The following is a 27,931-nucleotide window of genomic DNA, read 5'->3' on the forward strand; positions in this document are numbered from 1 at the left end:
TGTCTAACACTATAACCGTCTAAAATACTTAATATGAAGAACGATTCACACCACTATCGAAATAGGAACGATTCACACCATTTATTAAAAAACAGTATAATACGAATGAAATATTAACGTATAATTAACAATCAAGTTAACACTGCATCGATTCGACGCGGTACCCTACGCAACATTAGGTACAAGTTATATTGGTAAAAATGTTTAAAAAAAATTTAGTGTGTCCAAATATTTGTTAAAAAAATCTAGATTATCTCCAATGTCTCTAGTGAAGTTCTAGTGATACAAGAGCAATGTTTCAAAATTGGTTCATATATATAGAACTTCCAAGAATTTGAGTAGTGTGGTTGTCAACAATGGGTAGAATTGGTGAATGTTACACGTGTGTAAAGTGATCACTTAAACCAGCCTATGAAGGTCGTCAGCCCCGTAAATGCCCAGACTTCCATATTCTTCTTCATCGTTGATGAGATGACAAAAAATAATAAAAATGTTACTTTTCGTTTTTTCAACATCTTAAATCTCCTTAAGTTAATGACAGATTGCTTTGAACTTTTGACACAATGTTACTTGTTAAACGCGCGTTAACGTATTTATGTGCGTAACTGTTTATTCCTCACTCATTCGTTCAAATGTCGAAACCATCTCTTTCTTAATTTTATGTTTAATGCTTATTTCAGATTTGTATTATTTCCATATTTCACCATTCGGACATCTATGATAAATCCTGTTGCCACATATTCGTCTGAGGGATCGCGTGTCGACTGCATTCATCTTTTTTACCAATTTCATCCTTCACTTCTAAAATGAGAGTTGGAACCAGGATTCCGTTGAGTGTTGCTCGTTTATCTTTCGCTAATATGTTAGATTGAGGTTTCGGCTCCATAGGAAATTTTCAAAGTTTCGTTTTATTTGCAGATATTTTTTTCTATTTTTTTTATCAGAATGCGTGCCACGGCGCAATTTATCTTAGGCGCTGGAATATCCCATTCCCGGATCCGGCCCTGTAGGTCACCAAACAAAGATAAATGAAGGGCCGTCGCGAGGCATTTGTCTTATTTACGTTGCCCATTTTTTCGACCGTCAGGGCTGATGACAATCCGAAAAGTTTTCTTTCCATTTTCACCGAAATACCTGTCGGGGAGAAGTATTTATTGCCGAACTTAATAAAGTCGGTCTTTTCGCAAAGTTCATTTGTTTATATTATACAACAAATAAAGATTCGAATATTTTTCGGGAAATTCGAAAAAAAATTGTTGGCCCTGGATTATTCAACCTACGAAAAAACAAATAAACATTTATTTTTCTTTACAAATAATCTTCGCCTTTTCAACATTCGTGTATCTCCTCATACATACCTACTGATTATTATAAACTGATAACGAAAAAACAAATAAAGCTAGCTAACTCACTGTCACTCCGCGTTCCGCAGGGGTAGGCAGAAAGATTAGGACGTCACATTTATTTGTCTTTACAAACAACATTCAAGTCTTAAACATTCATGTATCTCGTCGTACATACCTACTGACTATTATATACTGATAACGAAAAAAACAATTAAAGCTAGATAACTGTCACTCTACGTTCCGCAGAGGTAGGCAGAGAGAATAGGACGTCACATTTATTTGTCTTTACAAACAATCTTCGCCTCTTAAACATTCATGTATCTCGTCGTACATACCTACTGACTATTATATACTGATAACGAAAAAACAATTAAAGCTAGATAACTGTCACTCTACGTTCCGCAGAGGTAGGCAGAGAGAATAGGACGTCACATTTATTTGTCTTTACAAACAATCTTCGCCTCTTAAACATTCATGTATCTCGTCGTACATACCTACTGACTATTATATACTGATAACGAAAAAACAATAAAAACTAGCTAACTGTCACTCCGCGTTCCGCAGAGGTAGGCAGAGAGATTAGGACGTCACATTTATTTGTCTTTACAAACAACATTCGCCTCTTAAACATTCATGTATCTCGTCGTACATACCTACTGACTATTATATACTGATAACGAAAAAACAATTAAAGCTAGCTAACTGTCACTCCGCGTTCCGCAGAGGTAGGCAGAGAGAATAGGACGTCACATTTATTTGCCTTTACAAACAATCTACGCCTCTTCAACATTCATGTTTCTCCTCATATATCCGTCGATTATATCGACGGTTAAACACTTGATTGGCAAAAACTCAGTCTTCGTCTGCTCCTTTCTTATACCAAAACAAAGATTTTATTAAAAGCTGCTATCTGAATGTATTTATTCGATTCTAAATCTCTCCCTCTCTCTCTTTTTTGAGTACTTTTAAATACACGACTGTTGCAAGCGAAATGGCAGCATGGTTTTTCAACCTTTTCAAAACCTAAATTTCAAGTGGTTTTAGATGTTTTTTTGTATTTTTAAACCAACTGGTTGAATACATTTTTATCGATTTAAAATCTAGTCATAAACTCCATTGGGTGCGAATAAGAATCAAAACGATATCATTTTACGTGAAAAAATCTTACCGGTATATACTCCAAAAAGACAGGATTTATCTGGAACAAAAAAATATTTGTTAAAACAAATTAGATATTAAAAACACATTATTACTGTAAACATATTAGATAGAAGCGGTATTTATGAAATTTCTTGCGGTGACTGCGATAAAAAATATACTGGCCAAACTGCGAGAAGTCTAAGAATTAGAATTAGAGAACATCGTCGTGGACTAACAAGTAATTATTTTTTGGAATTTGCAAATCATATCATGGAAACTAACCACTCATTTGACTCTCATACACTTAAATTTTTACACTCTGTTACAAATACAGGTCAAGTCATGAATAATTTAGAAAATTTAGAAATACATAAAAATTTTAATTAGATAAAACAAATAATTAATAATATACTGTTTCAAAATACGTCACCATTATTATCAATGTTTCCTTTTACAAAAAATGTTGTTCCTTAACCCTCTACCTGTATTTATTAACCTATATATACACCTAAATATATTTTTATTCGTTAGTTTTAATTTGTACCAGAAGATGAAAACAATTGTCGTTTTCGAAACTAGTCATAAATAAAAATAAAACTCGATTAAGTGGATTATTTAGGTGTTTAATTTTAATAAAATAATTTGTTAAGACTACAAATTATTTAAACACAACGTTAAGTTCTAACTAAACACACCATTATCCTTATTATTTCTCAAAGAGATGTTTCGAAAGTCTATAATAACCAGGAACTAAAGAAATAAAGTTTTTTTTATACAAAATTTTGAATGTCCGAACAATTCGTCACAAATCTGGATTATCTCTAACTATAGGAGTTATTTTTCATATTATTTTTGACATATTAACACGCATGAAAAAGAAAACGGATTATAATAATATTAGCCTTTGGCGGTCATTAGCCCCATAAATGCCCATGCTTCCATATTCATCTTCATCTATGTTGAGATGTGAAAAAATAATTTGAAGTTATTTGAAAGTTGAAATTTCAGAAAGGCACACAAATGCAAAGCGAGTATCATATGGCATTACATTCTATCCTCTCCGTCTACAATATCAGAGGAAAAACGTTCATTAGGTTAGGTTTAAATAAAATAAATCGTGACCAAAAATAAATATTACATTATCTTTATTATTCCTCAAATTAGCATAAAGATGTTCCGAAAGTCTACATTACTTGGAATAAAGTATGTAAAGTAATACATAAGTTGAAATTTCACAAAGGCACACGAATGCAAAGCGAGTATCACATGGCATTACATTCTATCCTCACCGTCTACAATATGAGCGGAAAAGCGTGGTTAGCGACTAGGTGAGTCAGTAGAGTGGAATACCATCACGCAAAAGCTACAATTCCTACTTTAGTGGCTATGAAACCGAATATTCCTAAGTTCAAATCCCGGGCAAGTCTGTCTGAAGTTCGGGAAATTCCAAGCGCAGATATAAACTCCACAGCTGCAAGTTGCATCAACTGGATTGGGGGATGAATGGAAGAGGGTAAGATTTAGAAGAGAGAGAGAGAGAGAGAAAGAGAGAGAGATAGACGTTGAGGTTGAATGAGGAACTCAGATATCGTGAATTTACATATCGTACCTACTCATGTTTCACTTAAGGAATTGAAATAAAATAACTGTTACTACATTTAAAATATAATATATATATATATATATATATATATATATATATATATATATATATATATATATATATATATATATATATATATATATATATATATATATATATATATATATATATATATATATATATATATATATATATATATATATATATATATATATATATATATATATATATATATATATATATATATATATATATATATATATATATATTTCGCTCACTCCTTTCAACAACGTCATGAATCAAAAAACTTGATTTTTCAGGAGATAGTTTTTAAAGTTTTAAAATATAATGAATGTTTTAAAATATAATGAATAAAGTTTTAAAATATAATGAATAAATTGTCCGCCTCCGTAGTGTAATGGTCAGCACGCTCGGCTACCGTTCTGGAGGTCCCGGGTTCGATTTAAATCACCTATATTTATTTTACCCCCCAAGGGGGGTAAAATAAATATAGGTGATTTTTTCACTGTCATATTTATTCAATATTACCCTGGACTGGTACCTGCAGCGGAGGGCTGATCACCTTTCCTTCATGTGTAAACGATCAAGATAACACTGCGTTTATATGACGCAGTGCCCTATGCACCATTGGGGTGCAGATAAGGGTTTTTTAATATAAATACATATATATATATATATATATATATATATATATATATATATATATATATATATATATATATATATATATATATATATATATATATAATATATATATATATATATATATATATATATATATATATATATATATATATATATATATAAATATATATATATATATATATATTTATATATATATATATATATATATATATATATATATATATATATATATATATATATATATATATATATATATATATATATATATATATATATATATATATATAAATACGATCCCTAATGTTTAAAGATTCCAATGTCTCTCAAGCGAAGTTGATACAATCGATAGCAAAAAGAAATGTAGAAAAATGCTTCAGTTTTCAAATATTTCAAGGAATAAATCACATTATTCGAGTATTGCTTGCCCCGAGAGTTATCGTACACATACAAGCAGTAAACATCAAAGGGACCTACGCTAAGCTTCGAGAACAAGATGGTCGGGAGATATTGTATATGGAGAAAATATATGACCTCAAGATGAAAGCACATGCGAGTGTAATATGTAGAATCCCTCATATCAAAGTAAATATCCTCCACATTTAAATTTATCATTTCAAAAATCTTTCTTACAAGGGTTCAAAATATTTACTTTGTAGTAAAATTACAACATACAAAAATCAACAGATGGCATTTCTTGGCTCAAAGAACACAGGGAATTTTATAAAGAAAATAGCAAATAAATGCCTTGCAGCGAAAGCTAGACTGTCAGTATACAATAGTCCTGTGAATACAAAACGTATTTTCATCGGTTGATGAGAACATCTGTGGTTCTCGAAACTAGTCGTATTTATAATGTTTAGCTCCAAAGTCGTCTTATGCAAGTGTATTGTTTTTATCTTAAACTTTCACAAATTTTTATGTGATGGATTTTTAAAAAAAAGTGGTTACATTTAAATTAAACTTTAAATGATAGCGTTATTTATTTATTTATTTTACCTTATACATAATAAAAATAACAATTATGTGCCCTCACTGAGTTTCCCGTGCCGAGGATGAAATAAGGAAAGAATGTAAGGCTGAGATAAGCATTATCGATAAAATTAAGAAAGGTGTGTTGAGATGGTTTGGACATGTGGAGCGTATGAGTGAAGAAAGAACGGTTAAACAAATTTATGAGGCGAATGTAGTTGGAAAAAGAAGCAGAGGACGACCGAGGAAGACTTGGCACAATCAGGTATGTCAAATACTTGAAAGCGGCCGGGTCAGGAGTCGTAATAATCGTCGGGTATGTATGAGGAGATGCATGAATGTAGAAGAGGCAAAGAATGTTTGCAAAGACTGAGTGGTGTGGCGTTCGATTCTCTCTGCCTACCCCTGCGGGGAAGCGGCGTGATGGTTAGTTTAGTTTATTTTGTATACAATGAATGCATCGAAACACGTGTCACAGTAGATTTTGAGAAATAGTGGTATTTACCAAGTAAAACTAAAATTCCTGAAGCGGAGGGCTGATCACCTTTCCTTCATGTGTAAACGATCAAGATAACACTGCGTTAATATGACACAGTGCCCTATGCACCATTGGGGTGCGGATAAGGGTTTTATTATTATTTTTTATTAAAACTAAAATTAAAAATGAAATATTAAAATAAGGAACAATGTATTTAAAGACATACACAAAACATTCCTGTAGCTGTAAAAGATAATATGTACAGGATAATATATGTACATGTCTACATATAAGTATGTTATTAACATAACGCTGAGCTCGAATTGCAGTTTCATTTACAATTTACAGTACAGCACATATTTCGCAATATTTTTCCCGGTGTGAGCCGTTTTTAATGGCCAACCGTGTACTAATGTACAGAGTGAGCAGGAAAAAAGTATACGGGAACTGATAATAAAAACGTACACGTAAAACCGGTGAGTCAAAAATGCGGAAACCGCGAGTTGTCACAAAATGATAAAGCATATCAGTGCTACTGCTGAAATTTATATTTCACAATTCAACTGGATAATTTACATACAAAGGGTTCTAAAAGTTAATGTCATAAAATTTTAATGAATTGAAATATAAAATAATAAAAGTATTTTTGCCGAAAAATTCAATTGAAATATAATATTAATTTAATTTACAAAAACAGTTTAAAATGTATTATTATATTAAAACACTTATTTATTATTCTAACAGTAAAACAAATACAATTTATTGTATTTGTTTTATTGTAAAATTATATCACCCGCTTATTGCTTACAACAAAACAAGAGGAAATGTGAGAAAAAGTGCTTTCTAAATTGATAAAATAATATAGTGTAATAATTGAAAACAATAACATAAATATATGTATATATATATATACAAATATTGATTATTGAGGCGATTGTTTTTGGTAATACAAGCAGATAAAGATCGAAAAAAAAAAGTTGAATGATCGAGAATTTCATATTCTCGGGCGTGGTGTGTATGAGGAGATGCATGAATGTGAAAGAGCCGAAGATTGTATGCAAATACAAATGAGTGTGGCATTCCATTTTCTCTGCCCCTGCGGCGATGCAGCGTTATGGTACGTTAGTCAGTCAATATAGTTTTAATAAAGGATATAGTGATCTTTTAATGGACTGGAGAATTTTGGAAAAAACATTTGTAATATGATTTACCTCGAGGAACAAATAACATTCGTTCGCCGAAGTTTTACTATAAATAATAATATATTTATTACGCTTGACATAATTTATGTGCGACACGTAATAAAAATAAATAAAATTAGTTTGCGTAGTACGAGGCAATAAAGCGGGGTTAATAGCGACAAGGGTGGGGTAATATTTATTCCGTGTCGATTTAATTCATTAAAAACGGGTTTATCGCCATTTTAACGACACGTGGGAATAACGGTAGACATCCGCTAATTGGCGGGGTTTTCAATTACGAAAAACGCATTCCGGGCTCAAAACTGCATCCGCGAGAAAACCGGGTCAAATCATGAATCAGAAATGAAACACATTAGTTAAAAACAGCGATCATTAAAACGGATGTATTTTTTTTTTACTTTGTTTATTGCTTTCGATTAGGCAGGATTTAAATCATAACTGGTGGACTTATCCGATATCATCAAGGCTTTGGATACCAGAACATATATTTTCATAGTGATTCTGAAATTCATTTGTAAAACTAATTAGTTTGATTTGTACCAGAAGATGAAAACTTCTGTAAGTTTTCGAAACTAGTCGTATATATAAATAAAACTCATTAAAGTGGTATATTCAAGTGTTTAATTTTAATAAAATAATCATGTCATTCCAAGTTAATGCCGAATCAATAATAAATATTTGTGATATTTGATATTCAACGTAAACAGTGATTTACTTAGTAAACGATTATAAAACTCATAAATATAGGATAGTTTTAAATTGATTTTTTTAATTATTTTTTTTTAAATCAGAATGGTTAAACCAACCAAACGTAAAGGAAGTTAAATAATAAATATGGAGTTATATACATATTCGAATAAAAACATTAAATCAGTCTCAAGGATACAACTCTAAATTTAATACTTAGCTTCACACACGGTGTTTGAAAATGATGCGGAATGCATCGGAATACGTGTCGCAATAGATTTTGAAGATTAAGTGGTATTTACCAAGTAAGATTTCAATTACGAAAATATATTTTTTAATATATAAATTCTAACTACGTAACACGCTGTACATTTGATGAGAATACTTTTATTTATAATTTTAAGAATTTTTTCTAGCCTCCCAGTCTGATTACGTAGTAATGAAAAAATGAAATAAAATACTGAAAAAAAGTAATATAATTTGTCGTTTTATTATGTAAACATAAGTTTATTTTTTACTGTTATATTTATTTAATATCACCCTTAACTGGTAACAGGTTGTTGTTTTATTATGTACGTCAAAGTAATTCTTTGCTGTTATATTTACTTCATATTATCTTGGACTGGTAAAATATTATTGTTTTCTATATAAACAAGTTTTTTTTTACAATAATATTTCTTAAATACACATTACCGTAGACTGTAAACAAAAAGTTGTTTTGTTATACAAAGAAAAGTGTTTTTTTTTTAAACTGTGATAAATATAATTTTTTACCTTGGACTGGAAATAAGTTGTAATATTATGTAAACAAAGTGTTTTCTTAACTCTAATATTTATTTAATATTACCCTGGACTGGTAAAAAGTTGTGGTTTTGTATTGTATACAAGTGTTTTTTTTAATGCAAGATTTATTTGATTATACCTAGGACTGATAAAATCGTAATGTTTTAGTATGAAAACAAGTAATTTTTACAGTAATATCTATTAAATATCACTGTGGACTGGTAAAAAGCCGTATTTAATTATGAAAACAGTATTTTTTTACTATTATATTTATTTCACATTATCTTGGATTGGTAACTTACATAAGTGATACCTTGACAAGCTTACTACTGACTTGTATTTATAAATTATTACAAGATGTCTTTGCATTCATACATTTCCCGAGATATTCCCATTTAAGGAATACTTACCGGAGTTATTTATAGTGACGCCAGGCAACAATTAGGGATATCTATCCGTCACAGGGGAGAAGGTTAAGATGCTGGGAGAATTAGTCCGAGTCGTCGGCTAATTATTCACTCCCGAGCGTCTTGCATCATTCATCCCCCGTTAGGAAGGAACGTGACCTGGTTACGAAGGGTGCTAATATCGGTCTCCGAGGAAAAGTAGGGAAATAACCCGATACAATGGTCCCCGGTAACGCGAACTACCTCTTATTACGAATTTTAATAAGTGAACGCGATGGGAATTGATAATTTGATAAGATGATACAAGAAAAAAGTGTTTTTTAATCCGCCTGGACCTAAGAAAGGGAATTTGACCTCAATCTAAAATATTTTTTTTTACATTTTAAATTTATATTTTATTTGGAAATATCTTAAATAAATTGTTGATAGTCAACTGACAAATGAAAATATCTACAATAAAAATAAAAATGGTCCGCTTCTGTAGTGTAATGGTCAGCACGCTCGGCTACTGTACCTACTGGCGGGATTAAATTGGATATTAATGAATCCTGCTTAATCGATGTAGAATCAAATAATGGACAGTAAGGAAAATTTGTAGTGATTGTCATGACGAAGAGACGGATACGTCTCGAAACCGATAAGGCGTTTGTCCACTACATGCGATTTCACCGTCCGGCAGTCTGGTTTTGAAAAATGAAAACGACTACGACAGTTTAGCGTGATCGAATTTACGCGCAACGTGTTCACGCACCGATCAAGAGCTCCAATCTGAATAAAGATGGACAAAAGCACAAGCCAATCCAAGCCAATCGTCGTTTTAAAACGCTAACTGACGTGCCGGACGATAAAATTACGGATAGTGGACAAGAGCCCATAGACACCAAAATCTCGGTGAGTGGTTACATACTAATATTAGGTACTAACATTTTTGTTACAAATATAAAAGTTTCATAATTGAATTTATTTTAGTCTACGTGTCTCCATTGTATGTATTTATATGTATGTATAATAAATAGGGTAATCTTTTACCATCCCCCTTGTTCAGAGGATAATTAACTGAGTAGGTACTTTATTCTCAAGTTGCATCTTTTGTTCTTCGACGAGACGGTTCTCCACTCGAGACACTTGTCTGTCAACTAATTAACAAGAAAAACAACACCTTTTTAAAAATTACCATTTAACTATGCATTTGTATTTTATTTGCCTCCATCTTTCAAAAGTATTGAAAATTAATTTAAGTACATATTTTAAGAAAAATGTTTAAAATAATTAAGTATAATGAATGCTGTTGAAGAGCAATTAGACAGACTATCAAGGGTAAGATCGAAGGTCGAAGAGGTGTCGAAATAAGGCAGATCTCCTGGCTCCATAATAAAAACAAGTGGGCTGAAGTGTCCGCCTCCGTAGTGTAATGGTCAGCACACTCGGCTACCGTTCTGGATCTCCCGGGTTCGATTCCAAGGGGGGAAGTCAAATAAATATAAACGATTTTTTCAATTTAAAATTAATTATATATTACCCTGGAATGCTACCTGCAGCGGAGGGCTGATCGCCATTCCTTCATGTGTAAACGATTAAGATAACACTTCGTTTATATGATGCAGTACCCTGAGGTGTGGATAAGGGTTTGAAGAACTGGACACTGGAGCTTTGAACTGCCCAAAAAAGGGACACTTTCTAACAAGTTTCGGTTTAATTCATACCACAAAGCCTATATAAAAGACACTTATTATCTTTATTTGTTTCGGTTTGAAAATTTGCTAAAATTATTCATTAAAAAATATATCTATATAGAAGAAATACAAAAAAGGAAACCATGTCTCATCCTAAAAAGACTAGAAACCCACCTCTCCGAAGAAGAAATAGTAAACGGCATCATTATGCAAAATAATGGTTTAGAAGAAGACGATAAAAATAGTATAAAATTATTAAAAGAATTTAAAAATAATGACAAAGAAGGAATCAATAGAGACACGACTAACTATATTATACAAACTTCAGGCAAAATAAGGAAAATTCTAATAGAAAAGGGCAAACTCAACATAAACTTTCAAAGAATTACAGTAGAAGACTGCAACCCTCTAACTCAGTGTTCCCACTGCCAAAAATATGGTCACACTGCTCTACGATGCTTATCTCGAACTCAACCACCTACATGTCGTCACTGCTCAGGAGAGCACTCGCAAAAAAACTGCACAAATTTAGATAAAAAATCCAATTGTTTTAACTGCGCTTCGCAAAATCGCAACTACAATATGAAATACTCCACTGATCACAGCGCGGATAATACCTGCTGTGAATACAGAAAAAAAATGTTGATCATAGCGAAAGACCGAATAGATTATGAGTAAGTATTTTTTGTTTTTAGTGAGTATATATATGCATTTCCACACAATCATAAAAAAAAACATTATTACTTCACTAACCGTAATTTTCTCCTTATCATTTACCTATTCTTATTTTTATTTTATTTTTATTATCTTTATATCTTCTCTCAGTTCTAATGACTGACTTCTTAATTAATTCTATAGATACTAAATTCCAAATAGACGAACGAACTTTTCATACCGTTAATGATACAAATGCTATAATAGATCCAAACCCTGACAATAGCTTAATTATATTGCATATGAATATTCGAAGTATACGAAAAAATTTTGACGAATTCATAGTAGTAACAAATAGTTTTAATAGACTGGACGTGATTATATTGACAGAAACTCACTCATCATATGATATCGATTACCACATTCCGAACTACACTTATTATGCAACAAAAAACATCATCAACAAAAATAGCGGAATCGCAATTTTCATAGCAAATACACATAACGTTATTGATTTCGAAGAAATAATAATAAAAAATGTTAATATCCTAAAAATTAAAATTAATTACAAAGGTCACATTAACAATGTTTTAGCAATCTACAGAACTCATTCTTCATCGATAACAACATTCATAGAACATTTAAAATGTATCCTAATCAATCTCAAAAATGAAAAAACTTTTTTATTAGGTGACATAAATTTATCCATCGACAGGGAATATGACTGCAATAATAAACATAATTATTTGAATACTCTAGCGAAATTCAATTTCACATCATTTATTAATAATCCCACTAGAAACATTCAAGGTCAACGACCTTCCTGTATAGACCATATTTTCTGTAACGCACTCGATTCTGATAATATAACAGCTGGCGTTATACACACCTCTATTACTGATCATTTTACAACAATAATTAAATACTCATATAACCTACCTAACACACATATAACGAATATAAACATACCAAATAAAACCTCTTCAGCACCGGCATTAAATAATTCACTTTTAAATAAACTCAACTCCGAGAAATGGGAAGAATTATTCCAATGTACCGATGTAAACACATGCTTTAAATTATTCGAAGAAAAATTTTGTCATATCATGAATGCCAGCAAATACCAAACCTTCAGAAAAAAATCATCAAAATTCAAACCAATAAAACCGTGGATTACGCATGGACTTATTGTGTCTATAAGACATAAAGAAAGTCTAATAAAAAAAATTAGAAAAAATCCCGAAAACGAAAGCCTAAAAAAATATTTTAAACTGTATAGAAAAAAACTTTTTTTTCTCATCAAAAATACCAAAGAAAAATATTACAAAACAAAAATAGATTTTGCAGAAAATGACAGTAAGAGAATGTGGAATATAATAAATGATATAATTGATAAAAAACACCCCCAGCAAAAAAAAATAATGTACCTCTCAAACGAAAATTCACGAATTCATTGCTTAGAAATGCCTCACAAAACTGCTAATATGTTTAATAATTTTTTTGCCAGTGTTGGTAAAAATTTAGCGCAAAAAATCCCTACTCAAACTAATTCCGATATTTTCAAAACAAATACTCCAACTTCCAATAATATATTAGCATCATTACAAATAACATCCCAGGAGGAAATTGAAGAAATCATAACAAATATGAAAGGAGGATCTGCCCCGGGATACGACGGACACTCTGTTAATACATTAAAATTCATAAAAAAACAAATCTCTAAACCTTTGACACACATCATAAACCTTAGCCTCACAACCGGTATATTCCCTTCAATTTACAAGAAAGCCATTATCATCCCCATCTACAAATCTGGAAATCCAGAATCAGTCACAAATTACCGACCTATATCTCTCATATCAAACATAGGTAAAATCATTGAAAAAATCATTAAAAAAAGACTGTCCACATATGTAAATAAATTTAATATAATCAATGAAAACCAATACGGATTCATGGAAAAAAGAAGCACACAAGATGCAATTGCCAAACTATCATACATCATCCAAGATTCTCTCGATAAATCACTCAACTGTATAGGAATTTTTGTCGACCTAAGAAAAGCTTTCGACAGTATTTCTCATGATAAACTTCTATTAAAACTAAAATCTGTCGGAATTACGGGTAAAGCCTTAAAACTTTTCCAGAGTTATCTTCTCGAAAGAACCCAAATTGTCAAAATCAATGAAGCCTATAGCCAACCCCTTACTAGTAATTTCGGTATACCTCAGGGTACAGTGTTAGGCCCTTTACTATTTATCATCTACGTCAACGACATATTTCACCAAAACATCAGCGGTAACATAATATCCTATGCTGACGACACCGCAATAGTTATAAACGGACCCAACTGGAATACCGTAAATGATCGCGCAAATAAGGACATGAAAATCCTAAAATTCTGGTTTGACAATAATCTATTATCCCTAAATACAGATAAAACATTCTTTATCCCATTTTGTATCCATAAACTCAAAATACCGACAAATATAAAAATTACAATTCACAATGGTGACTGCAGGGATTCAAATTGCAAAAACTTATGTTCTGTTTTATGTCCAAAAAAAGAAATAAAATATCTAGGTGTTATAATAGACCAACATTTGAAATACCATAGTCACATTAATGAACTAGTAAAACGAATAAGAAAATGCATATATATATTCATTAGAATCCGAAACATACTAACCATCGACAACCTAAAAAGAGTTTACTATGCTATCGTTCACTCACTACTACAGTATGGCATTATTGCATGGGGAGGCTCATACAACAACATACTGAACTCAGTGAAAATAGTACAGAAAACCATAATTAAAGTCATCTTGAAAAAAAAAAACATATTTCCAACAAAATTATTATTTAAAAAATTTCAAGTCCCAAATATAGAATCCATTTATAAAAAAACCGCAGTTTTTCAAATACTAAAGGGTGACAACTATTTAAATTTAACAAAGAATTTATCATCGAGATTCTCAAACGATTTTTCTATTCCAAAATGCAACACCAAGCAATTTCAGCAAAACTTCAAATATTTGGCAATCAAACATTTCAATAAACTCCCTAAAGAAATAAAAAAAATAGATGATATAAAAATCCTCAAGAAAAAAATTAAAGCTCTATACATTTAAATCTTTAAAAAAATATATTAAAAAAACTATTATATCTTTTATTATATAACATTAAACCACGAGTGTAAGTCCCTTTCCAAGCACAAGAGCACAGACTCTTTTATGGAGAGGCACAGCGAATCGAAATATAAAAGTTCTACATATGTATAAATGATTCAAATGTTATTATGTTATAAATAAAAATGTAAATATATTAAATGAATAAAAAAAAAAAAAAAATCTCTAAGTAGCTTCTTCTTTTAAACGTATAACATTTAAAGTACACACTTATTTGCTAACTTTTTTATTTCCATCTTTTTGATTTTTTGTTATCTGTTAAAATCAAATATTTGTAGTTCATATTAGCTCTTTTAATCTATTTATATTTCTGATATCTATTGTATTTTTTTCAGAAAAAAATGTATATTTATAGTCCATGCGTTTGTGGGATCTTTTTTTGTATTGATATATTATAATATTTTGTACTTTTAATAATAATATATTGTGAAATGCAAAAAAAAACAAATATGAGAGAGAAATTGACCAACAAAGAAAAAGAAGAATAACGGAAAAAATGTTAAAGCTGTAAGAAGACGAAGAATACTGAAAGATACGAGAATGAAGACAGTATAAAAAGATTCGTGATAAATATTTTCCACAGCGCTGCAACAATTTAAACTTTTTCCGTAATTCATAAGCGGAGGGATGATTCTCCTTTCGCGAGTTACATTCAAATTTCAAGTCTTTCAAATATACGAACAAAACTCTGCACCGTTGTGCGGTCGCTAAGCAGAAACAAAAATATGTTCATAGTCCAAAACAAGAGGCGAGATCTCCCCACAAAGCTTCATACGCAACTTTATGCCAGTTTCCCTAAGTGTTTTTCTACTACAAAACTTTTTGAGCACACAACTTCTAATTTGGCCCGACTTGAACGCGGCCAAAGTTTAGAACAGTGGTTTTGAACCTTTTTGAAGTGAGGGAACACTTTTGATCATAAGGAAAATTCGCGGTACACCGAAACCTAAGATCCAAAAAAATATACAAAGATAGCTTTGATTAAAAATAAAACTAACACTTTCCTTATCATTCATCGTTCACTTTGTGTAATGCCAAATTAATAAGCACTAATTCGTGACCTTTTCGTGAATTCACCGGTTTTGGAATAATCATTCCATCATCAGGTCATTGAAATGAAAGTATTACGGTCTGTCATATAAAAAAATAAAATTTTGAAAGAGAGACAGAAGAATGCTCTTAGTTAAAAATAACATTCATTAAAAAAATTAGTTAAAAATAACATTAATTAAAAAAATTCAAAAAAAAAACATGAATATTATCACTATTGGCGGTGAAAATGATTATATGTGACACCTGAGCTTGTCGACTTTTACAAATTACAGCGATATTACGTCTAATATTAGATAAAGCTACTCTCATTTCTTTATCCGAAGTGTTAAGCTCAGATGTCATATTTATGTTTTTTGTATTATTTTAATTCATGTAATTTTCAATTTGTCTGTAATAAACTAATCAGTTAGATTTTTTTAAAGTAATCTATGTATGTTTTATGGATCTTTAGTTTTGGCGTACCGCAAATTTTCGATATGAAAAGTGCTCCCAGACTTCAAAAAAGGTTTACAACCACTGCTTAAGAACGTAAGAATTTAATGTTTTCTTTTGTATATTTATTTTAAAGATTTTCCTCGGCTATTCATTTCAAGTTATTTCGTTCGTTCCTTAATTTGCGTTTCCGAATCACTGTGAGATTCATCTCTCTGGCATCCAAGTTCTGAGGGAATACAAACTTAGGCTATTCTAGTTGTAATGGCGATTATTCATTTCCTTTTGGTTAGGCAAATCTTCGAAATAGCAATTTATTTAGAATAAATCTTCCTACGATTGTATTCTCGCTGGCCACAAAAAAACTTTTCAGCAACATCAGACATAACATTAAAAACAATCCTATGTCGACAGTGTATAGTGCACTGGATTGGTACCTGAAGGGCTGATCACCTTTTTCAAATGTTAGCGACCAAGATAATACTGTGTTTATATGGTTCAGTGCCCTCTGCACCATCGGGTGCGGATAAGGGTTTAAGGAAGAATATATACTAGTTAAATGTAAGTTTGTCATGTATATATTAATTATTGATATATTAAATTGAACTGAATATCGTTGCAGTACTCTTTACTCTATGAGTGATTTTTCTAAAAGGCAGATATTGAATCCTGCGATCAAGATTCTTTGATTTGTAAGATAAAGTAAATAGTAATTACAATTAATATTTGAAGCGCAATCCAATGATTTTTTATTTTATATAAAAAAAACAAACCTTTTATATTTTATTTTAGCAAAACAAAATGGAAAAAAACATGATGATTTAAATGTAAAAATTAATCATTTGTAAAAGACATCGTTTTTGAGTTTATGAATGTTAACATGACTAGTTTTGAGAACTACAGATCAACAACAGGTGAAATTCAAACAGTTTGTATTTTTACCTTTTGACGAGCACAAATAACAAAAATAAAAATAAAAGTTAAAAATATATATTAAAATCTGTCTACGATTTTGATTCTTTAATTTTTAATTTAATATCAAGTTCTACAAACAAAAAAAATAATCTGTAAGACTTAGAGAACCTGATCATATTTTAAACCAAGCGATCGTCATGGATCTTCCTCGAAAGACATCGAGAGGAAGACCAAAAATCTCATGGATGCTACAGAAAGATAAAATGATTCAAAGGCATGACCTAGGTGACGTTGTATATGATAGAAGGACCTACAACCTGAGAACGAGGATAACTGACCCTATCAGTCCACAAAGATGATAAGTTGGGATGGAGCTAGGAAGAAGAAGAGTGCACAGACTTCGAAATTGAATTTTATGCTTATAACACCGTTTTGTAATGAAAAAAAAAAGTTTTTCTTTTAAATAAATATATGGTTTTGAAAAAAATGGCAATTGAAAGACAAGGAGTGAATTTTTTTTTATACATTTGTTCTAAAAATATCAAATTTTAATACATTTTCATAAACGAAAATTGTGCGTGAAGACACGCGTGACCCCTTCCCCAGCCGGTCGCTTACCATTGAATGTTTGCAAGTACCCCTTTTATAATGGGGTAAACCAAACTTTTAAAACAAGTTAATTGTTTTACAATTTCTTTACATTCTGAAACACAATAAGAAAAAAATAGGACGCTTTTAACTTTAAACGAGGTACTTAAAATTTTGTTTTTACGGCTTTTTGAGTTCCTTTTTTGTTGTTCCTAATCTTAATACTAAAAGTGGTTATTTAAACACCAAAGTCGGCGCGATAAAAGTACGCGAAAAGTAAAATAATACCTGTATCTATTAGCGAACATTAACGGGCCAGTGTAAAATATACAGGAAGCTATAACTAACACCAGTTAAACCTCCCAGCATTAGCTGATAAGGGCTGTTTATTCACGATTATTCTAATACCCCGAGAGCGTGGGGGTAACTAACTAGTCCAGCCAAGGACACCCTGCGATAATGGTCATTTTAGTTCTAAAAGCAATGATATTTATCTACATTATTTTCATGAGCAAACCTCCTCACAATCCAAATACCAAACCTGAATATTTTATTACAAAAAAAAACATTTAATTTGGAGAAGATGGAGTCCACAAACTGTCTCTAGGCTTTTTTGTCAGCTTCCTTGCATCCTCCCAACTCAGGTTCGCGTCCCGAAGTTCAGACGAGAACTGCCGACGAATTGTCAGCATTGTAAAATGGGCAAGCTTGATAGCGGCTTTCGGGAGGCATGCGGAGTACATGGCCAAGCCAAATGAATCGCCTTGTCTTAACAACAGTTGTGACCAAGATTTGCTGCATCCTACGCCTTATCTCTTCATTCCTCACAAAATCAAATAACCACACACCTAAAATTCTCCGCAGACACCTATTTTCAAAGCTAAGTAGACGGCTGCTCAAGGCCATGGTGCCATGTTTCACAGCCGTATAAGAGAATAATAATACAACATATATTTTACAATTTTTTTTTATATCTCATCAAAGATTAAGAAGAATATGGAAGTCTGGGCATTTACGGGGCTGACGAACGTCATAGGCTAGTTTAAATGATCACTTTACAAACGTGTAACATTCACAAATTCTACCCATTATTGACAACCACACAACTCAAATTTTTCAAATTTCTATATGTATGAACCAATTTAGAAACCTTGTTCTTGAATCAATAGAACTTCACTAGAGACATCTTTTGGTAAGACGTAAAGAAGCACTTTATTAAGCAGAAACCTTATATTAGTATGTGAGGTCCGAATCTTGGATTATAATAACATACGTGAGAAACGCCAGAAAATATCATTTTCATTTCCATTATTTTAGCTTATAATTTAACCAGTTAAATAAATATTTTATAGTAAGTAAATACATTTTAAATACTGTTAAAAATATGTTTTATTATTAAATCGACTTTGATATGTGATATAAGGAAAGCATTTTCGATAAAATTAGCGAATGTGTGTTGAGATGGTTTGGGCATGTTAATCGAATGAGTAAAGAAAGAATAGTTTAACAAATTTAAAAGGCTATTGTGGTTGGTAAAAAATCAGAGTGGGATAAAATGTATCCATTTATAATTGTATTATTATATGTAAAAAGCTATATTTTCCTAAAATCTGTCGTGACACGAATTTTGGTGCATTCCGCATAATTTTAAAATACCGGTAATGATGCAAAACGCATCGAAACACGTGTGACAATAGATTTTTAGAAATAGTGGTCTTTCGTAAGTAGAATTATAATAAATGATGGATAGCTTTTACCACAAAATGACTGCTGAATGAAAAAAATTAATTGAAATAAGAAAATTTAAATTGTTTTGACGTGAAATATTTTTAAATACTTATGTATTATACTGTGCAATATAATGCGTGTTGATAATAGATTTTAAGAGAAAGTGGTATTTATCAAGCAAAATTTAAATGAAAATCTCATTTCAAGTAAACAGTTTTCTTTACTGACACTCTTGCCGGTATTTGAGTTTATATTTTTACTTTGATACACAAAGTCATATTTTCGTTGGACTTAGTTTCGCCCAGAGATGTGAATTTCCTTAATAAGGACTATCAAAGGAATAAATAATACGAATCGAAGAAAGTTCGCTTTATTAATTATTCTACGAGTGGACGGATTTAACATTTTTAATTAATTTTGTTAACGGTAAATACAAGTTCAAGTAACCCTTTGGAGATTGAGATTCTGAGAAAACCGCTCTTGAATTTTTCATTTTGATTTTCGTATTGTAACTAATTAAAAACATTATACATAAACCTTGATCTAAAAGTCTTAACGATTAAACAGATAAATATGTATAATAGAGTAAAATTCGATATAACGGATCTCTATTTAACGGTTTTCGGACAAAACGGATAAAAACTGGACAAATGTAAAAAAAAAAAAAATAACATCTTTGTATGTAGTTTTTTTCAACATCTATTTATTTTATTTGACTAGCAACCTTGTTTCGTCGTTACCGTTATCATCAGACTGATGTCAGATAAGACGAAACCCGGTTTCTGGTCAAATAAAATTGATATGGAAAAAACTGAATAAGTATTTGCTATTTTATTCTAAAAAATGTAATTCCACCAAGAAATATCAGTACAAAACTAGAACCTAATAAATAAAAAAATAATAAAACGTCCTATTAAACATGGTTAAATTCAAGTATCATCGCATAAAAACAATTTTCGAGGCCATGATAATCACAAATTGTATCTCGAACCTTCAAAATTGCAAACAAAACGTCAGTCGTTTACAAAATAGGTTTACCGAAAGCTTTTATTAAGCAATGACAATAGAGAAGCTCTTTCTATTAGTATGTATTCGTATTTGTATTTATTTGTATCCTGGATGAAATTCACATACTTGAGAGACGCCTAAAAACTTTTTTTTATGAATTTAAATAATTGTAAAGTGAACATGACAGTCGTAAGCCCTGTAAATGCCCAGACTTCCATATTCTTCTTCATCTACATATGTTGAGATGTCAAAAAATGTATAAATGAATTTAATTTGATTTAATAATATGACAATAAGAACAAACGATTCAGTCGAATGCTGTTTAAAGTTTGTAGTTTATGATCTAAGAGGCCGTACTCTAGTCATATAACCGTCACCCTTTATCACCGCACAAAGGTAAATGGATGTTGCATCAACCATTTTCACCCTATTCAAGTGTGAAAATTATCGCCACCCCGCCAGTCAAAAACAAACAAAATGAACAGGTACTTGAGGTATTAATGTGAAAACATTTCCATGGGGTTGGAGCTTTAACGCGCGCCGGTGCCTCGCCTGCTGCCATATTAGGTGTAATTCCTTTCACCTAGTGGATCCGAGCCTTCCATTACGAGACGTTTTCATTGCGATAATTTCTCAGTCTAATTATATTCGCAGCCATATCATTCACACGTCGACGCGGAGAGTCTTACAAGTTTGAAGAAAATCAGGTAAAATTGAGATTATAAATATATATAATTTAATACAATTTATATACATTTCTTCTAAATACAATCTTATAATTTCATTTTTAATTAATGTTATACTTAGTAAATACCACTATTTTTAAAATCTTCTGTGACACGTGTTCCGATGCATTCCGCATCATTTTCAAACACAGTACTAATTAAAAATGATAGATTTTACCACAAAGTGACTGCCGAATCAATTAATGAATGCTGAGCGCTGAGCCTTTCCTAAAAAAGAGACTGAGCTCTTGTGATTGGAGAGGGAGTTTTTTCTCATTTTTTTGGATTGTTAGTTTTGTGTCTATCAAATTTATCAGATTTACGAGATGTAAGTGATTCTAGCGATTATTCTAGGATTTTATTTGGTTAATACCACTTTTTCTTAAAATCTATTTTGATAAGTGTTTTGATGCATTCTGAATTGTTTGCAAACAAGTTTAAACGGTGGCGGTGTTTGAATAAACTTTAAACTAATCAACTCATTTTTTATTGTTTATATTTCGCTTGGTAAATACCAATATTAAAAATCTGTTGCAACATATTTTCGATACATTCCGCATCATTTTCAAATACTGCATGAAGCGGAATGCATCGAAACACGTGTCGAAATAGATTTTAAGGAATATAGTATTTACAAAGTAAAATTTGAATTACATAAAAATAAATCGATTGCCAGAATGTAACTGTCGAATTCATTAATAAGATTTGAAAAAATTCTGAGATTCAAATATCTAATGGGGATTATAGATATCTCAGCATGATGAAGAAGAATATGGAAGACTGGATATTAACAGGATTTTTGATCTGGCATAGGCTGGTTTAAGTGATCGCTATATAAACATGTGAAATTCTCCCTTGCACCCATGATTGACAAACAAATAACTCATTTTTTTTGGAACTTGTTTAAATATCCTACAATTGACACGTTCTCTCATATGTGAGTAATCGACAGCATCTGTTATGGAATGGAGTAAGCTTTTTATTTTTTTAGCAGACACCCCTAGGAAATGTATATGCGATTCTACCCAAATTATTTTACATGCTAAGAGTTTTATCAAACCAGAAAAAAAAATGTTTTTATAATTATTATCGAAATCATTCAGTACACAACCATGATACACGATTTACACACAACAAAGGTTTGATAGTCCCAAGAATTAACAATAAATATGGGAGTCGAACACTGCAATACATCGTTCCGAACATTTTTAATTTTTTGCCGACGGATGTTAGAGGTCGAAATAAAATATGGAACAAAGGCAAATAAAGGAATCGGTAAATGTTCAAGAGTTAATTTTATGAAAATTGTAAAATGTTCATATTCTTAATTTTTGTCTTTTTTGTGTATATTAGGTTAAAATCGTTAAAAACAATAAAAAATGTGTTAAAAAAGAACTCCACCGACAAGACACAAGGCTTGGTGGGTGTCTCTGCAAAAAAAGTTCTAAATATGTATAAATTGTGATTTAAATAAATGTATACAAATATTTTTTTTTCAAATAAACGATAGTTTTTTTTAATAATGTATACGCAGCAATACTTCTGTGTTCAAATCAACTCTGAAGTAGTAAGGAATGAGTTGCAAATTTTTCTCAGCACGCAATCTACTAGCGAGAAATTTATTAAAAATATATACAATCATATTTCTGACGACTTGTAGATTAAATAAGCTTTAAAAAAAATTACGAAGTTCAAAAAAAAACTTTCAACAAACTACAAGCAAGCGGTAATTTAATGAATATTTTTACAGACCCGTAAGTTTTTAAAAAATAAATATTTTCAAAGATAAATTCTGATTAAATTAAATTTACTTTCAACCCTGTCGCTGATTAGCGTAATAAAAATATTTGTGTCGGAAAATGGCGCATATTTTCAGGAAATTCGAATAAATAATGTTTTCTCTGAGGATTGGTTTTGGCAGCATAAATTTCGGGGTAAAAAAATCCCCAAGCATAGGGTCGCTAAATCTGAATCAAAATATATGGTCCTTTTGGGCATAACTGGTTCATTAGATCGTAATGTACAAACACCGATAAAAAAGGAGCTGAATATTTGTAAATCTAAAAAAAACAATGATTTAAAAAATGGCATATTAGATTTTTTTATTATTACCCTTATCCGCACCTAATGGTGCATAGGGTACTGCATCAAATTGACGCAGTGTTATCTTGATCATTACTTACATGAAGGCAAGGTGATCACTCTTGCGCTTCAGGAACCAGTCCAGGGTAATAGTAAATAAATATAACGGTGTTAAATCGCTAATATTTATTTTCACCCCCCCCTGGGAATCGAACCCGGGACCTCCAGCACTGTAGGTAAACACGCTGACCATTACACCACGGAGGCGGACAGATTAGATAGCATATTAGATATTAGATAGTTACACCTTAATGAAAAAAACCCACAAATAATACAACACTATCTATTTCGAGTATGATTACTATTCTGACGATATTTTTCAATATTTTTTTATTATTTTTCATTTAAACTGTACTCCTATTGTTGCTGTTGTTTTATTTACGTTTATAATTAATTTGGTTTTAAAATTTTGTTATTTTTTAAGTACTAATAAATAAAATGGCATATTGGATAGTCACACCTAAATTAAATAATTTCACTGGTAATACGACACAATCTACCATAATTCAAGTTTTGTTTATTCTGTACTACAGGAATAATTTTTCGTAACATTTTTTGACATCTCAAAAAAGATGCAGAAGAATATGGAGGTCTGGGCATTTACAGGGCTAACTACCGTCATAGACTGGTTTAAGCGATCACTTTACACGGGTGTTAGATTCACCAATTCAACCCATGATTGACAACCAAACTATTCAAATTTTTGGAACTTTTAAATATATTGATTAAACTCGATACACAGTTATTGAACTCGATAGGCTACACGAGAGACATCTATGGTGGGATGAGAAATAATTTAAAAATGAATATGAGATAATCCAGATTTGTAAACAAGTATTTAGACACACTCAAAATGTTGTTCCTAGTTTTATTCATATGTAATGTAATAATTCTGAATTGTAATAATTCTATATATTTATTTCGATTATGGTTTTTTAAAGAGAAGAATGCAGATCTGAATGTGAAATATTGGTAAACGGAGAGATTTTGGAACAGGTAGATGATTTCGTGTATTTGGGTAGTATGTTTTCTAGGGATGGAAAGTTTGATAAAGACATAGAAAGGAGAGTGAATGCTGGGAATAAAGTGAATGGTACACTGAAATCAGTTATAGCAAATAAAAACCTATTAGCGGAAGCTAAACTGGCAGTGCACAACGGAGTCCTGGTTCCAACTCTAATGTATGGAAGTGAAACATGGAGTTGGCAAAAGAAGGATGAAAGTAGACTGAATGCAGTCGAAATGCGATCTCTCAGAAGAATGTGCGACAAAACGATGTATGATAGATGTGCGAATAGTGAAATAAGAAAAGCTGAGATAAGCATTATCGATAAAATTATGAAAGGTGTTGAGATGGTTTGGACATGTAGAACGAATGAGTGAGGAAAGAACGGTAAAACAAATTTATGAGGCGAATGTTAGTGGGAAAAGAAGCAGAGGAAGACCGAGAAAAACATTGCACGATCAGGTATGCCAAATACTTGAAAGTGGTCAGGTTAGGAGTCGTAACAATCGGCGGGTATGTATGAGGAGATGCATGAACGTGGAAGAGGCGAAGAATGTTTGCAAGGACAGAGTGGTGTGGCGCTCTATTCTCTCTGCCTACCCCTGCGGGGAAGCGGCGTGATGGTTAGTTTTTTTCTACATATTTATAATAAATAACTTTGTTGTCGTAATAAAAAATAATACTTTGTGTCCATAGGGATAACCAAAATATCACAATTTACCCATTTTTTTAATTATTTATGTTTTTTTTGTTTCATAATTAACTAGAATAATCTATTTTGATGATAATTTAGTGAAATTTGCATAATAATACAAGAATGCCGTAGTTTGGTAATTAACCTGTTAGGAACGAGGTGAGTGAAGTTTGAAGCAAACATTGTGTGCTGCTGACATGATTTATAGCATACAACAATTGTTAAACAAGGGTTGATGAACAACAATGCACCCTTTGGAATGAAATGTTAAGGAATAATTAGCGTTTATAATGTATGCGAACACAATGAACTTACACCTCAACCTTTCGGTCCAGTCGCTAGATAATCTGAAATTGCATCATATTATTTTTTGACATCTCATCAAAGATGAAGAAGATTATGGAAGTCTGGGCATTGACGGGGCTGACGACCGTCATAGGCTTGTTTAAGTGATCACATTACACACGTGTAACATTCACCAATTCTACCCATTATTGACAACCACACTACTCAAATTCTTGGAAGTTCTATATATGTGTATGATCCAATTTTGAAGCATTTTACAAGAATAACTAGAATTTTCACTAGAGACATCTATTGGTGAAACGAAGAAGCTTTTTTTACTGAGCAGAAACTCATATATTTGTATGTGAGGTATAATAAATAAAGTTCTATATATATGAACCAATTTAGAAAAATTGTTCTTGAATCACTAGAACTTCACTAGAGACATCTATTGGTGAGATATTAAGAAGCTTTTTATCAACCAGAAACTCTTATATTGGTATGTGAGGTCCAAATCCTGCATATCAATCACACACATGAGAAACCCCAGAAAATACCATTTTCATTTTTATTATTTAAGCTTATAATTTGACCAGATAAAAGAAATTGCATCAATTAATTACAAGACTTCTGACTTGACTATACGTAAGAGGTAAAAAAGATATTTAAAAAACTAATTACCTATGAACGTGCTTTTCTAAATTAAATTCAACTTGGTATATAAGTACTACTTTTTCTTAAAATCTATTGGAACACATTTTCGTTGCACTCCGCAAAATTTTCAAAAAACGTATGATGCGGAATCTATCGAAACACGTGTCATTATAGATTTTAAGAAATAGTAATATTTACCAAGTAAAATTTAACTAAAACGGATAGATATTACCTCAATGTGACTGCAGAATCAATAAAGCAAATAATTAACCACTTACTAATCATCACATCGCTTCTCCGCAGGGATGGACAGAGAAAATTGAAAAAATCAAATCTGTTATCTTCAACAAACACTCTATGAGTCTTCCTTATTCATGCATTTAGTCATATATGCTATAGGCCTGCTAACTCCTCATCTGACCACATTCTTGGATTTTAAATTATTGATTTTGTCACGTTTTTCGCGGTCTTCCTGTTGATGTATACATTTCTAACAGAATTGGCCTCATTCATTAGTTTCACACGAGATACTGCTTATTTCAGCCTTAATTTTTTTCCTCATATCACTATCGACTACCAACAATGATCACTACGAACATCTATCATACATCTTTTTGTAGCACATAATTCCGAGGGATCACATTTCGACTGCATTCAGTCTACTTTCATCCTTCTTTTGCCGACTTTCTTCACTTATATACATTCGCGTTGGAACTAGGACTACGTTGTGTATTGCCAGTTTAGCTGTTTAATTAAGTTTTATAAAATGTGCCACAAAATATCTGCTAAAAACATTAAAGAAAGAATATCGCTCACTCCTTTCAAGAACGTAATAAATAAAAAAAACCTGATTTTTCAGGAGAACGTTTTTAAAGTTTAAAAATATAATACAATGTATTAAAAATAAATATCAAGCCACTGATTTAACTTTTTACTGTGCAACAGATATTTTTCGATAAAACCTGAATGTTTTTTCTCCATTTGAAAAATATAAGTATAATTAAAAAAATATATTAAACAATATCTTTTCTTCAAATTGCAAAAACAACACTTTCCGCCCTGTAGCGGGTAAATATTAAGTTTAACATGTGCCTCTTTTGCTGGGATATAGTTCATTTTCTGGGCATTCCGAAAACATGCACAACTGAAAAATGACGATTTTTGATTTATGACGTTCTTGAAAGGAGTGAGCGATATATTGTATTTTTGTAACAACCAAAAAATTTAATGTCTCGTTTTTTGGGAAACGTTAGAAAAGCACTAGTCGATTCGTAGGTCTTTATTAACCTGTCGAAATGAATTATTCCTATAACAAATTCTGGTTACAAAGTTCAAACCGAGGGTTCGTTAGTACACAAAATTATTAACAGCTAGGCAAATGAATAAGTGAACTAAACCGGGTCAACTTAGACCAGATGGTTATTTAAATTGTGAATTATACCTGTACGGACGTCAACCCCAAGTTGCTAAGGGTCGTATTTGACTTTGTATTTTGAGTTTAGGTTTCAACAGGTGATGTAAATATGTCCCTTGGGAGCCGCAACATGGAACAACTAGGGGTTACATGCATAAATTAATTTGGAAAATAAAAACGTGACGTATAAGTGTAAAAGATACGCATATACATAAGCAGTTATATTATTTTTAATTTAAGTTTTTATTTTTATTGTTTCGGCATTTACTTTGTGATAAGTCATGATGATATTGTTAAAAAAACACTTGTTTTTTTACCACTTGAGTTAATTTTTATGACAACTAGTTTCGGAAGCTAAGCTTCCATCTTCAGGTCTAAATGTAAACCAATGTAAGTTAAGTTGTAAATGTACATTTAGACCTGAAGACGGAAGCTTAGCTTCCGAAACTAGTCGTCACAAAAGAAAAAAACTCAAGTGGTAAAAAAAAAGG

At 31.3% G+C, this 27,931-nt stretch overlaps 1 protein-coding gene across 1 annotated transcript in view; it reads right to left on the reverse strand.

Moving 5' to 3' along the window:
• Positions 1-27,931, reverse strand: part of LOC148304113 (leucine-rich repeats and immunoglobulin-like domains protein 1) — a gene marked incomplete at its 3' end in the record, with an annotated part of 617,685 nt that overhangs the window by 179,438 nt on the left and 410,316 nt on the right. The window contains exon 4 of the mRNA XM_088268824.1: positions 2,515-2,544. The remainder of the gene's footprint in view (positions 1-2,514; positions 2,545-27,931) is intronic.

This window comes from Brachycentrus maculatus, unplaced genomic scaffold, assembly GCF_059751285.1.
Source record: "Brachycentrus maculatus isolate JH-2025_06_01 unplaced genomic scaffold, ASM5975128v1 h1tg000332l, whole genome shotgun sequence".
In the NCBI taxonomy this organism is placed as follows: Eukaryota; Metazoa; Arthropoda; class Insecta; order Trichoptera; family Brachycentridae; genus Brachycentrus; species Brachycentrus maculatus.